Source organism: Oreochromis aureus, linkage group 22 (genome assembly GCF_013358895.1).
Source record: "Oreochromis aureus strain Israel breed Guangdong linkage group 22, ZZ_aureus, whole genome shotgun sequence".
Taxonomy (NCBI): domain Eukaryota; kingdom Metazoa; phylum Chordata; class Actinopteri; order Cichliformes; family Cichlidae; genus Oreochromis; species Oreochromis aureus.
In genome coordinates, this window is record NC_052962.1 from 40,168,491 (window position 1) to 40,183,112 (window position 14,622).

Here is a 14,622-nt window from a genome sequence, read left to right on the forward strand (position 1 = left end):
CTAAACCTAATTCAGTTCACTTTAATCCTTTCTTTTAACAAGTCCTCAGTTTTACTATATCTAGATTATCAAACAACCCCAATCATTATAAAATCCTAGTAAAACCCCTTTCAAATTAAACAAATTAAATCTTAAACCCCTCTCTTTTTGACACATCTCATGTGGCAAAAACTCAACATGCTCCACCCAAGCTTAACAAATCAAAAGGAAAAAAAGGTTAGTCATTTCATTTCTCAGAACAGCTCAGCAATTCTCCTCTCGGTGTTTTGCTCCAGCCCTGAAAACCTGTGTTTAAGGAACAAAATCAATTCAATCATCATGTCAAATCTCCTTCAACTCGTTGCTCCATGCAAGGTCTGGATCCTTGGAACTTCCTGGAAACAAAACCTTTACTCAACTCTCCCCCTATATGATCCAATCTGTGTCATGACACAAAATAAACTTAAACAGAACAGTTATTAATCATGTGTCACCTCAGTTCATGGTAACTTAAGTTACACCAAACAATGTTTCCCTTTTAGCATTTAGCATTCTATAATGTAATAACATGGTCTAACCCAAATCAACAAAGCAGAAATTCACCCAAAGGAACATCAGCATCCCCAGATTTAAGTCTCCCACTTGTCCTGTTTGTCAACCTTTATTTATTTCCCCTTGGTCCAACCACTCACATTCACTCCCATGCATTCACACATGATATTTTTTCGTTTTCCTTTTAGGAAAATAGTTCTCTATACTTTTGACTGGATTGAATCGATACAATCCATTTTTAGACAGAGACTTGCCGCCAATCAGTCTCTGATTGTAATCAATTATAATTCTGTAAAGCCCACCTGATTTTCGTACTTGGCAATTTTGTCAGCGCCGTCCGTTCACTCTCTTCCAGGCCTGCTTAGAACAAAAATGAAAAAGAGAGCTGATTATTAGCTCATCAAAGTACCAAACAAAATCACCTGACAGGGTTTTTTCCTGAGTGCACTACTACAAAAATTTTGGGGCCCCTCTCAGACATATCCATGTCTTAATTAAACACCCTCTCTGGGAATAAAACAACAGCCTCAAAATCTGAAACAATCTTAAATTTCACCCGTTCAACACACGAAAACCTCGTCAAAGATCAAAGACCGTTTGCACAATGTCACCCTTCCTCACTTTACCATGTGTTCATTCAGCACAAGATAAAAACCAATTTCAACCACATATCATCCTTAAATTATAAATTTCCTGTCCAAATCTGCCCTCTGAACAGACCTGACCACCGTAATCAACTATCCTGATACTTTACCATTATATATTTCTCCCAATACTCTTCATCAGCCCCGATCTCTCTTGAACTGAACAGAAAGCCTCCGACACACACACACACAGGAAGTGTCTCTGCTCCAGCTAATTTGCATAAACCCACAGCTCAACAGCCAACTTAACAAGAGGAATACATGTTTAAACCTTGTCACATTATTGAATTATTTTCATTTTCTTTCTATACTAATCACTTACTTTGATAAATCAGTGCAAGAGCACTCCTGAGTCACTCTTATAGACACTTTTCTTTTGTTTTTGTTTTTTCCATAACTCACTCCCTTGTCATACAGCTTCGTTTGAGTTATTCCACAACAACTCTATTTTATCCAAGTATGTTTTAAGTGTATTTTCTTCAACATTCACACCATTTTAACCCTCATGAAATTACCAGGCTGATTTAATTACATATGTTTGTGTTCTTAGCCAAGTTTTAATCACTATCTATACATTACTCTTCATGAGCTTATCTCTGTATGGTTAGTGCATTTTCTGTTTGTATGTGTGGTTTTTATAAATGTTTCTTTATGATCTTTGTGATCTTGTAAATGTTTTTCTTTTGCAGTGTTTCAAACTCCTTTGACAGGGTGTATTTTCTCTCTCTGGTTCATCACTGGTCATTGTTAATGACATTTCCCCTCGCCTGTGCCCAGTGGCCTTACCTGTTAAATCCCGTCTCCTCCAGTGACTCCAAGGTCACTCCGGGACTTAGGTTCGAGCAATCGTGACTGCGCCTTGCCTTAGGTTGTCCCAGGGTTTCGAGGTGGGATCTTACCCGTCATGGGCTGTCCAGCCTTCCATGCCCGCCTACTACAGGAGCCAACTGGGCAAGGGTGTTATCAGATCTAGGGGACACACTGGTTCTGGAAATTAAAGGAGTGTAAACTGCTTTCTTTCTTAAACTTTCCAACAATAATTTCACATGTAACAGTTTGTGTATGTGCATTTTCAATTCATTAATGTAATTGTTAGTTCCTGTATTTATTTCTCTCAGTCTGTCTCTTTTCTAAAACCTGTAATTAATATAATTTTATTACTTTATTACTTTTTCTTAAAACATGCATCCGCTTCATCTTCTTAGAATTTAACTCTGTCTCTTTCTCTGGGTGCTCCCCTGACATCATCAGTCACACACACCTTCCTCTCACACACACTTTTAAATATTCTAACCTCTTTCAGACGCCATGAGTCGTCTCACACACACTGCCTTCTCTCTCTCAAACTCCCATTTTCCACTCACTCAGACAAATCATGCAGAGTCACTCAAATCAAATACTGACAGCATTCACACGGTTAAAATCACACAAAATACGCTTTCATACGAGTATTTTGGACATGCCTTCCATGATCAGAAAGAGCAAGTCAAAAGAAAAAAGAAAAAGAAAACTGAAACCTCTCATCGTCTCACCGCTTCTCCCCACACACACATAACTGAAAATAAAACACACCAACCTTTATGGCTCACGAAATATACATCTATCAAAATTCAGTCATTTCCTATGCATCCACACTAATATATTCACACTGTATTTACACTCTCATAATAAGCAAAACCAACCTCTTATATACAGGCATTTAGCAAAAAGCTCAGTCCTCTCGAAAACTGAAACCACCCTCTCTGCGCGTCACTGCTGCTCATTTGCATTTACACACCATCCGTGCACATCCGGCTGTGCATCACTAACACAGAGATTGATCCTACTCATAGATCTCATATTTTATATTACAGACGTCTTTAATTACAACTGCACAGATTTTTTTTAGGCCTCTTAAATCCTATAAATTTCGACAAATTTACCCATAACGGTCCAACCGATAAAAGTCCCTGACTTTTTTGCGACCAATTTTAGCCAGTATTCCGTCCCTGACGGTGGCCCGATTGCTAATGCCCTAACCAAATTTATCGTAGCCAAAAAGCGCGAGATACCGTTCCAAACGGTAAAGTGGTCCAACCACTGGCTTATCTCAGGATGCCCTGTACCCCACGGTCAAGCCAAACCGAGCTAACCCTACTCGCCGATGGGTCAACAATGCGGCGTCCGCATCGAGGAGGGATCGCAGCGTCCGGGCTATGCGCTTCTTAACAGCGCCGCTGTCGCCCCTAGACAAATTTAGAATAATTTGAAACAACAATCTACACCCAACACAGGATTAAGATTGAGGACAACCCTCAACAGTTTTAGAGATTCCCCAGTCCTCTTCGGATGTTGCCCGAAACTATCCCTAGTCATCGCTAGGTGAAGGATAGATTTCTCTATCCAGCCGGGGCGTCACCTCCGAGAAAGTTCTTAAGGGTTGCATAACCAATGGGACTTGAACCCACAAAATGACCAAATTCCCTATCCTTCTAAAGTTCACTTCGCAGTCCAACTGCTTTAATTCTCTTTTCATTCCTTTATTCTCATTACTCAGTACTGTCACTTATAAACTTCCATTTCATTATCATTACTTCAACCTTCAACTTTTCACCAAAATCAAAGCAGACATCTACCAGTAGTTTCAGTGAGTAGACTTTCAATTTACACAGCCCAATTTGACACACTTTGGTTCATAAGATCAACAGGTGGTGCCTACCTTTTGTTATATGCCGGCTTGTCACTCACTTTGACCACTGACCAATGCCTGGCGCCTGACGCCTCGGACCTTTCTCCGTCCTGTCTCACTTCCCCCTCGGACGAAGCCCCCAAATGTTAAGGTTCAAGAATATAGGGAAGGAAACACAGGAGGAATGCAAGTAATCACACTGGTCCAAAGGGTAAAGACGATGATTTTAATGAAATGACACGCGTGGGAGAATGAGCGGACTCCGTAAGCAGACAGCCCCACAATCTCATCCTCCTAACATCAAAATACAGTTTTATATGCATCAGAGTATATTTAGTGACGCCCCCTCATTGCGTCATCACATACATCAGCTTCAAAACCACAAATGTTCTATTTGACAACTCAAGGCACAATTAAAAGTACACTGGCTTCCATCTTCTCCCCGGTGGTTTCCCGTAAGCCAGCTCAGCTCTCGCATCGTGCATCTACTGCTTCATCAGTCAACTTTCACCTACACCCTAACAGTGTGTGTGTGTATGTGTGTCTGTGCGTCCACGTGCGAGGGCGCGTGCATGCTGTGTACTGCGTACGTGTCATGACCTCTCACTATTTGTCTGTCTGTACGTGCAGAGTTTGCATCTGCTTTTCTGAACCTTAGTTGACCTTAACTTAAGCAACTTGAACTTTCCCCTATCAGTGATTCCTCTAACTAAGTGTGCGTGTGGTTACGTGTATGTCCGAACCAAGACTATATATGTGTACTCTACTGAATTAATGTTTTGATCAAAAGCCTCTACTAAAAGCTTAAATCAAAGATAAATGCATACTAACTCTTTGGCTCTTTGGCTTTCACTCGCTCTGCTTTCGGTTTCGCTTCTGCAAAAGCACACCGTTTCCTGTCAGCCTGCAATCAGCTTCTCCCCCACTGAAGACTATGTGTAAGAATATAAAACATTCAGAAACCTTTAACTTATAGATTCCACTGATTATAACTGAACCTGTAATAAACCTGTTAATATTTGATTATGATAACCCCTGTAATACAAATTATAACCTAATGCCCGCACTTCAATAAATGCTTGGATGAAATGATAATTAATGCAATGATAAAGATGATGGTTATGAACAGTAACCCTAAAATAATTCCTATAATTCTACAGGAGTTAGTGAAGTTAGGTGGAACAACATGAACTGTTTATCATAAAAATCCCCAAATGATTTTGACATGCATTGGATGAATGTTTTGTTTGCTTTCCTGTAGCACACTTAGAAATGTCAGTGGACATTTGAAAAATAACATATGGATTGATATGAATGGTAGCATTTATTCCACAGTCACCCCTGTGGCTCCTGGCTGCAGCTCAGGATGTAGAACAGCTCATCTACTAATGGGAAGCTCTGTGGTTTGATCCCCGTCTGTTCCAGTTCGCTAAATGTCCTTGGGCAAGTTGCTGTCCAATGCATCCATCAAAGAATGAATGTTAGATAGAAAGCACTTGTGTAAAAGAATTGTCGAAAAAGAGTGCTTGTATGAATGGGTGAATGAGGCAAGTTGTGTAAAGTGCTTTGCCTGCTCAGATGGGTTGAATAGGATGGCTGTGACTATACTGAAATCTATTTTTCTCCTCTCAGAACCAAGAGTAGAATCTGCAGAATAAGGGGAGGGTTTGTATGACCTTGATGTAAAGGTAGCTCTATTACTAGTTTGCTTCTTGTCCACATGTATGGAGTGGCAGTGTAATTTTAATTTCTGCATCAAATAATGCTAATTTATTTCCATGTGGCTAAGAGACTAAAACAATGCTTGGCATCAGTGGCGTGTCTAGAAAATTTTTGTTGGGGGGGGCCAGGTAGGGGCACAGATTTGGAGAAGGGTGGCAGATGTAATTGGCAGATAATGTTAAAAAAAAGATTCTACCAACCGTTAACCATAATTCAATAACCCTGTAAACCTAATAACCAAATGCACTTTTAACTCTTATTAGAATGAGATTTTAACCACTACGGTGCAAAGTTTTTAGATACTGCGCTGATAATGTACAAGAGATACAATCAGTGCTTTGTCAGTGTTTATTCAGCATTCAAGGACAGCAATATTTGTATAGTATTTTTACTGACATATAGTGCACATATGTTTTGGGCAAAAACATTTTTGAATATTAAAATACAAACATTTTTAACATACAGTTGGCAAATTAGCCAATGCAAAACTTTATCTGCCTATTAAAAAAAGAAGATAATCTTCTCACATACTGGTGTTTGATTTTGAAACAGGAAAAAGTGGGGAAACAACTGAAAAGACTAACATTTGAATGAAACCTGAAAGCAAGTAAATACTTTCTATGCTGCCTTATGGTAAACTTTGGTAATACTGATGTATAAAGAACAACACTGGCTGATGATGAAATACAGTCAGCTGGCATGGTGACACTGCCAGTATTAATCTGCAGGGCTGGACTGGGACAAAAAAACTGGGCATTTTGACCAGAGACCGGCCCACCAGGTATTAAAGCCATAAAGCCTTTGAATGAAAACAAACACTGTTGTGACAGTGATGTACAGTCTTTTTGGCATATGTATGATTTCTATACATTTTACATCAGATAAAAACTTTGTTCGCAAGATTCAGATAATTATTTAATAAAAGCTAGATATTTTAAATGAGAATAAGAAAGAAAAGTATTTCTTTGTGCCCCCCTCTCCCTGTTAATGCCCTACCTGCCCCCCTGGCAACACTTTGCTAGACCCGCCCCTGCACAGTGTTAAGGTTCAATGTTGAGAGAGGAATCCATAAATAACCACAGATCCAGGCGTGTGCAATTAGACAGTATTTTAATAAACACATGTGTGAGTCCGACCGCTGTGCAGATTTCAGCGTCGAACTGAACTTACAATCATGAGACAAGGTTTTATATGGGTACAATAACAAAGCCCCCCTCTTTTACAAAAATAGACAATAGTACAGCTTACGTCAATCCAAACCACAAAATGTTCCATGACCTTTAACATTGCTCTAAAAAACATTGTCTTCGGGTCGGTGCTTCCCCTCTTCGCTGTCGCTCGTCTGGTGCACTTCCTCTAAGTACTTCGGCACACTTCTGCATTTGCCCTACCAAAATAGTTCTACCATGGTGTGTATGTGTGTGTGCGTACGTGCAAGGGGCGTGCATGCTGTGTGTACTGCGTGCGCGTGTCATGACCTCTCACTATTTGTCTGTCTGTACGTGCAGAGTTTGCATCTGCTTTTCTGAACCTTAGTTGACCTTAACTTAAGCAACTTGAATTTTCCCCTATCAGTGATTCCTCTAAGTGTGTGTTAATCAACGATACATGCATAACACCCTGCTCTTTGGCTTGCACTCACTCTGCTTTCGGTTTCACTTCTGCAAAACATGCTCTGCAGACGCATTTCCTGTCTCATTTTGGCACAGAGAGTATTTTCCTGTCTCTGCCCTCTACACAGACATCATAAAAGCATTAATAACATTTAAATTATAAATTCAACTCAACCATTTAAAATGGTTCTTCTTTGGACCTGTAATAAAGGCTAATATACTACCAATATATTTGAACATCTGAATGCATCTATGAAAGCAACATCCCTATTAACATGAAATGTTAATGATGATTATAAAAATAGCAGCAAATAATAGCAGTAAAATATTTCTCCTCTCGATAACAGTTACCAGCTGTCAGCTACGTAGAAAAGGATCCTGGTGTTATTTGTCTCTCAGAAACAGTTCATAACTTCCCTTCAACTCATTCATGTCACCTAAAAGGTAAACCTGTTTCTCCATCACCTGTTCAGCTCTGATGATTCAGTAAGGACATCTCCTGGTTTCATCTGCATGTTTCCCTCTCACCACATATCCAAACCGACATCATGACCAGCAGCTTTACAGCTGTGGCTCCAGCAAACATCAGCTGATACTAGAAATTAATATTAAATAAATTCTAACAACAGCTGATCAAGTTTTAAGCGTGCTGCTGTTGTTTAGCGCGACATCCGCTGGTTTCCTCTTTCTGGCGCAAAGTGGGCGATAAACAAACAAAAAAGAAAAGCCGATCAGCTGATCATTGATCAGTTTCATGATTGAAGTAGCAACAGGAGAGAGAGGGGAGAGAATGAGAGAAGAAGAGACAGCTGTGCAGCGTAACGACAGAATAAATCCAGCTTTGTGTCTTTTTTTTCATTATAGCTAAAGTACAGGACAAACTGCGTCTCTTCTCACCTCAATACGAAACGCGTAATATTTTCTCTGAATGAGGGACCATTCCATTTTTAAGGAGCCGTTGGAAACTCTACTAACTAAACTTATGAATAAAATAAAGTTCACTATCAGTAACATCATAGCACCCACCCAGCTGTGTAGAAACTCCGTCATGCTAGCTTGCACGCAGTACGAGTTATTGTAACTGACTGTAAAAAGTCAGCACAACGAAAATAAACTCCACCTAAACTTGGTTTATATCTGATCCGGATAGACTGCAGGTCATAACTTCTTACCTGAAGTTCAGCTCACCTGACACTCGGACCGGCGGCCGCCTCGGGTCTCTCCTCCTCCTCCTCCCCTTCCCTCATCCACCTGCTGACCTCTGTGGAAGCTCCGCCTTAGCCACCACCAAAAAACGGAGTTATTTTTACACATCAGCCAGCATCTGGCCAATCCACCACCTCTCATTGTTCATGCCCTTACAAAACAAATAAATAAATAAAAAAGTCATCAGCCCACCGGGCAAATGCCTGGTATGCCCGATCTGCAGCTCCATACAGCAATGTTACAACTTGGATTATATCTTATAACTCATAATCCTTATGCTAGCTCCCCCCAGTAGCCTACTGTCTGAAATATTTGACGGTTGCAATAATTCTTTAAGTGTTATTTTTTCCTTGGTATTCTAATTTCACCGAAGTTTACTAAACTCAACAAACTTAATATTACTTACAGCAACATTTATTTTCTCCTCATTTTCTTTCGCCCCAAAATTGTTTTGTGCTGTGTCTCTTTCATGCTTGGCTCTCCTACCTTTGCTAGCGTGATACTCATATTGCAGAAGCCGATGCTGCATTCACTTACACTCGGATATCTCAGCTTCACTGTGAAAGCGTAATCGTACATTTGATATTTGATTGAATTTTATTGTTTTAGCTTCAGGGTGGCACCTGGGGTGGCCAGTCTGGTTGGGAGGGTGGCCTGTGCCCCCCCAGGCCACCCCGCTGGACACGCCACTGCTTGGCATTTTACTTGTTTTATCTGCTTTACTACAACTTGTTCCTTAACTTACTTTGGAGTGTTATTGTGAGCCTTTTCCTTAGGGTTAGGGTATACTTTAAAAGCATCAATCCATTAATTTTCTACCACTTATTCAGGTTTTTTGCTGTGGGGCATCAGTCTGAGCAGAGGAACCCGGACTTACCTCTCACCAGCTGGCTGTTCTGGCTGATCAGGGGGAACACAGAGTCGTTCAGATATAATCTCTCCACAAAGTCCTGAGTCTGCCCTGGGAGCTCCTCCCAGTAGGGATCAAGAATATCTCCTAGGTGAGGTGAGCTGCACCTCACCTAGGAGGTGTCCAAAAGGCATTCTATGTCATGGTCCTGGGTCTTTGACTCAGTATTTTGAATTGCAATTCCTTATTCTTAGTTAAGAGTATCCTTAATGTTGCATTCTTTATGGCTGTAGTCTTGTAGTTTTCGGATAATGATTTTGATTTTTTTTTTGTTCTCTGTTTGTTTTCTTGTATTTGTGTCAGTGTATTTGTGTCACTGATGTGTCATTCCATACCCTGCCACCCACTGGTGGTTTAATGCTACTATAGATGTATGATGTTTCATTGTACTTACTTTTATTTAACCCGTCATGCATTATAATGAAAACCTCAATCAAGATTTTTGTCTTAAGAATGTTTTATTTATCTTTTCATTCCTAAAGATGAAAAGGGTCAATCTGTCAGATTTTATTGGCCCAAGATTGCCATCTTTTCTGGACCACACAGAGTCCTAATGTAGTCATGAAAATACAGTCACATCCAACACAAGTATAAACTTGGCAATAGTCACACAGAGTACATGTAGAAAAAAAAGGTTCACAAATAGGTGTTTGTGTGTGTGTGTGTGTGTGTGTGTGTGTAACACCCAGCTGACTGCCAAATTGAAAGCAATGACTGTTTCAGGAGGACAATAGGAGAAAGGTAATTGAATGGTTAATGCCCACACCTTTAACCATGACAATAACTACCATTGCTCCACCTGCACATATTTGCCTGCTCATAAAAGGAGGAGCTCAAATCAGAAAGCACTTTCTTCCACTTCAGAAGACGACATACAAGCAGAGAAGTAATATGTAAGTAATCTTATAAGAAATGAAATAACTGACATCAACATGTGATATTTAAGGTGAACTGTTTTTGTGTGTTCTTTTTTCTTCTTTTTTCCATCTGTAATCAGTTTAGAATATATTGAGTAATACATGAGTTACTCAAGGATGTTCAAAAAATCACTAATAAAATATTGACAAAAATTAATTTATTTGGACAGTCTTTGTCTATTTTTTCTCGTGGAATGTTTTTTGTTTCAAAAATACTAGAAAAAAACACTTAAGGTGTGTTTGAGAGAATAATGGTTTACAATATCGCATTCAACATGATGTACAGCATGTCTAAATGAATCTGGGATCCATAATCCTCCCTTTCTCTAATATTCAATCAACTATAAAGTTTTTTCTGTCATCCATTATTAATACTATGCTTCAGTACACAAAAAAACAGTGTACTGAAACATGCAGACCAATTGTGAAACTATTATGAACTGAAAAAAGTGAAAAGTTGCAGAAGTATACTGAGAAAGCCCTCGTAGGAAAAATATTTATGATTAGAAAGAATACAAGGGACTTTTAAATGTAAAGTTGCCATCATGAATTAAAAAAAGGAATATGTTAGAACTTTAATGTTTAATGTATTTAATGAAATAACATTTTTTATTCTATGGAAAAATAAAATTGCTATTGTGGACAGATTATGTTTTTTGGCTCTCTTTTACATGTTCTCCACATAAATTTTCATTTTTAGAGAAGGCAACAGGGAAACACCATCACCATGGGTGAAAAGATTGGTGTGGGATTTGTTCTCTTTGTTGGTAAGACAAACATGTATTAATGAGAAAGTGTTATATTTATTTTAAATATGTAACCACATGTTAAAATAACAAAATAATTTCTATTAAGTCTGCTGCACAGCTACCACACCAATAACCACAAGACCAGCTACAGCTGCTGCAACAAATACAGTGGCGCCAACAACAACCACAGCTGCTCCCACAACAACCACAGCTGCCCCAACAACAACCACAGCTTCCCCAAGAACAACCATAACTGCCGCCTCAACAACAACCACAACTTCTCCAACAACAACCACAGCTGCTCCAACAACAACCACAGCTGCTCCAACAACAACAACAGCTGCCCAAACAACAACCACAACAGCTGCCGCAACAACAACTACAGCTGCCCCAACAACAACAACCACAACAGCTGCCCCAACAACTACAGCTGCCCCAACAACAACCGCAACAACCACAACAGCTGCCACAACAACAACTACAGCTGCCCCAACAACCACAACAGCGGCCCCAACAACAACTACAACAACTGCCCCCACAACAACAACTACAGCTGCCCCAACAACAACCACAACAGCGGCCCCAACAACAACTACAACAGCTGCCCCAACAACAACTACAACAACTGCCCCCACAACAACAACTACAGCTGCCCCAACAACAACCACAACTACAGCTGCCCCAACAACAACCGCAACAACTGCTGCCCCAACAACAACCACAACTGCTGCCCCAACAACAACAACCACAACTGCTGCCCCAACAACAGCTACAGTGGCCCCAACAACAACAACCACAACTGCTGCACCAACAACTACAACTGCAACCCCAACAACAACCACAACAACTGCAGTCCCAACAACAACTAGTACTGCTGCACCACCAACAACATCAACTGCAGCCCCAACAACAACTACAGCTGCCCCAACAACCACAACAGCGGCCCCAACAACAACTACAACAACTGCCCCCACAACAACAACTACAGCTGCCCCAACAACAACCACAACAGCGGCCCCAACAACAACTACAACAGCTGCCCCAACAACAACTACAACAACTGCCCCCACAACAACAACTACAGCTGCCCCAACAACAACCACAACTACAGCTGCCCCAACAACAACCGCAACAACTGCTGCCCCAACAACAACCACAACTGCTGCCCCAACAAAAACAACCACAACTGCTGCCCCAACAACAGCTACAGTGGCCCCAACAACAACAACCACAACTGCTGCACCAACAACTACAACTGCAACCCCAACAACAACCACAACAACTGCAGTCCCAACAACAACTAGTACTGCTGCACCACCAACAACATCAACTGCAGCCCCAACAACAACTACAGCTTCCCCAACAACAACCACAACAGCGGCCCCAACAACAACTACAACAGCTGCCCCAACAACAACTACAACAACTGCCCCCACAACAACAACTACAGCTGCCCAAACAACAACCACAACAACTGCTGCCCCAACAACAACCACAACAGCTGCCCCAACAACAACAACCACAACTGCTGCCCCAACAACAACTACAGCGGCCCCAACAACAACCACAACAACCACAACAGCTGCCCCAACAACAACTACAACAGCTGCCCCCACAACAACAACTACAGCTGCCCCAACAGCAACCACAACAACTGCTGCCCCAACAACAACCACAACAGCTGCCCCAACAACAACAACCACAACTGCTGCCCCAACAACAACTACAGCAGCCCCAACAACAACCACAACAACCACAACAGCTGCCCCAACAACAACCACAACAACTGCCCCAACAACAACCACAACTGCTGCCCCAACAACAACTAAAACAACTGCCCCAACAACAACAACCACAACTGCTGCACCAACAACAACATCAACTGCAACCCCAACAACAACCACAACAACTGCAGTCCCAACAACAACTACTACTGCTGCACCAACAACAACATCAACTGCAGCCCCAACAACAACTACAGCTTCCCCAACAGCAACCACAACAGCGGCCCCAACAACAACTACAACAACTGCCCCCACAACAACAACTACAGCTGCCCCAACAACAACCACAACTGCGGCCCCAACAACAACTACAACAGCTGCCCCAACAACAACTACAACAACTGCCCCCACAACAACAACTACAGCTGCCCCAACAACAACCACAACTACAGCTGCCCCAACAACCGCAACAACTGCTGCCCCAACAACAACCACAACTGCTGCCCCAACAACAACAACCACAACTGCTGCCCCAACAACAACAACCACAACAACTGCTGCCCCAACAACAACCACAACAGCTGCCCCAAAAACCACAACCACAACTGCTGCCCCAACAACAACTAAAGCGGCCCCAACAACAACCACAACAACCACAACAGCTGCCCCAACAACAACCACAACAACTGCCCCAACAACAACCACAACTGCTGCCCCAACAACAACCACAACAACTGCCCCAACAACAACAACCACAACTGCTGCACCAACAACTACAACTGCAACCCCAACAACAACCACAACAACTGCAGTCCCAACAACAACTACTACTGCTGCACCAACAAAAACATCAACTGCAGCCCCAACAACAACTACAACAACTGCCCCCACAACAACAACTACAGCTGCCCCAACAACGACCACAACAACTGCCCCAACAACCACAACAGCTGCCCCAACAACCACAACAGCTGCCCCAACAACAACTACAGCGGCCCCAACAACAACCACAACAACCACAACAGCTGCCCCAACAACAACCACAACAACTGCCCCAACAACAACAACCTCAACAACTGCCCCAACAACAACAACCACAACAGCTGCCCCAACAACAACTACAGCGGCCCCAACAACAACCACAACAACCACAACAGCTGCCCCAACAACAACAACAACATCAACTGCAGCCCCAACAACAACTACAGCGGCCCCAACAACAACAACCACAACAGCTGCCCCAACAACCACAACAGCTGCCCCAACAACCACAACAGCTGCCCCAACAACAACCACAACAGCTGCCCCAACAACAACTACAGCTGCCCCAACAACAACCACAACAACCACAACAGCTGCCCCAACAACAACCACAACAACTGCCCCAACAACAACAACCACAACAACTGCCCCAACAACAACAACCACAACAGCTGCCCCAACAACAACTACAGCGGCCCCAACAACAACCACAACAACCACAACAGCTGCCCCAACAACAAGAACATCAACTGCAGCCCCAACAACAACTACAGCTGCCCCAACAACGACCACAACAGCGGCCGCAACAACAACAACCACAAACGCTGCCCCAACAACCACAACAGCTGCCGCAACAACAACTACAGCTGCCCCAACAACGACCACAACAACTGCCCCAACAACCACAACAACAGCTGCCCCAACAACAACCACAACAACTTCCCCAACAACAACTACAGCGGCCCCAACAACAACCACAACAACTACAACAGCTGCCCCAACAACAACCACAACAGCTTCCCCAACAACAACCACAACAACTGCCCCAACAACAACAACCACAACTGCCCCAACAACAACCACAACAACTGCCCCAACAACAACAACTACAACTGCTGCACCAACAACTACAACTGCAACCCCAACAACAACCACAACAACTGCAGTCCCAACAAC

The 14,622-nt window shown here is 42.2% G+C and overlaps 1 pseudogene; it reads left to right on the top strand.

The window, feature by feature from the left end:
* Window positions 1-12,423: 12,423 nt before the first annotated feature.
* LOC120435612 lies at window positions 12,424-14,157 on the top strand (annotated as a pseudogene).
* The last annotated feature ends 465 nt before the right edge of the window (window positions 14,158-14,622 follow it).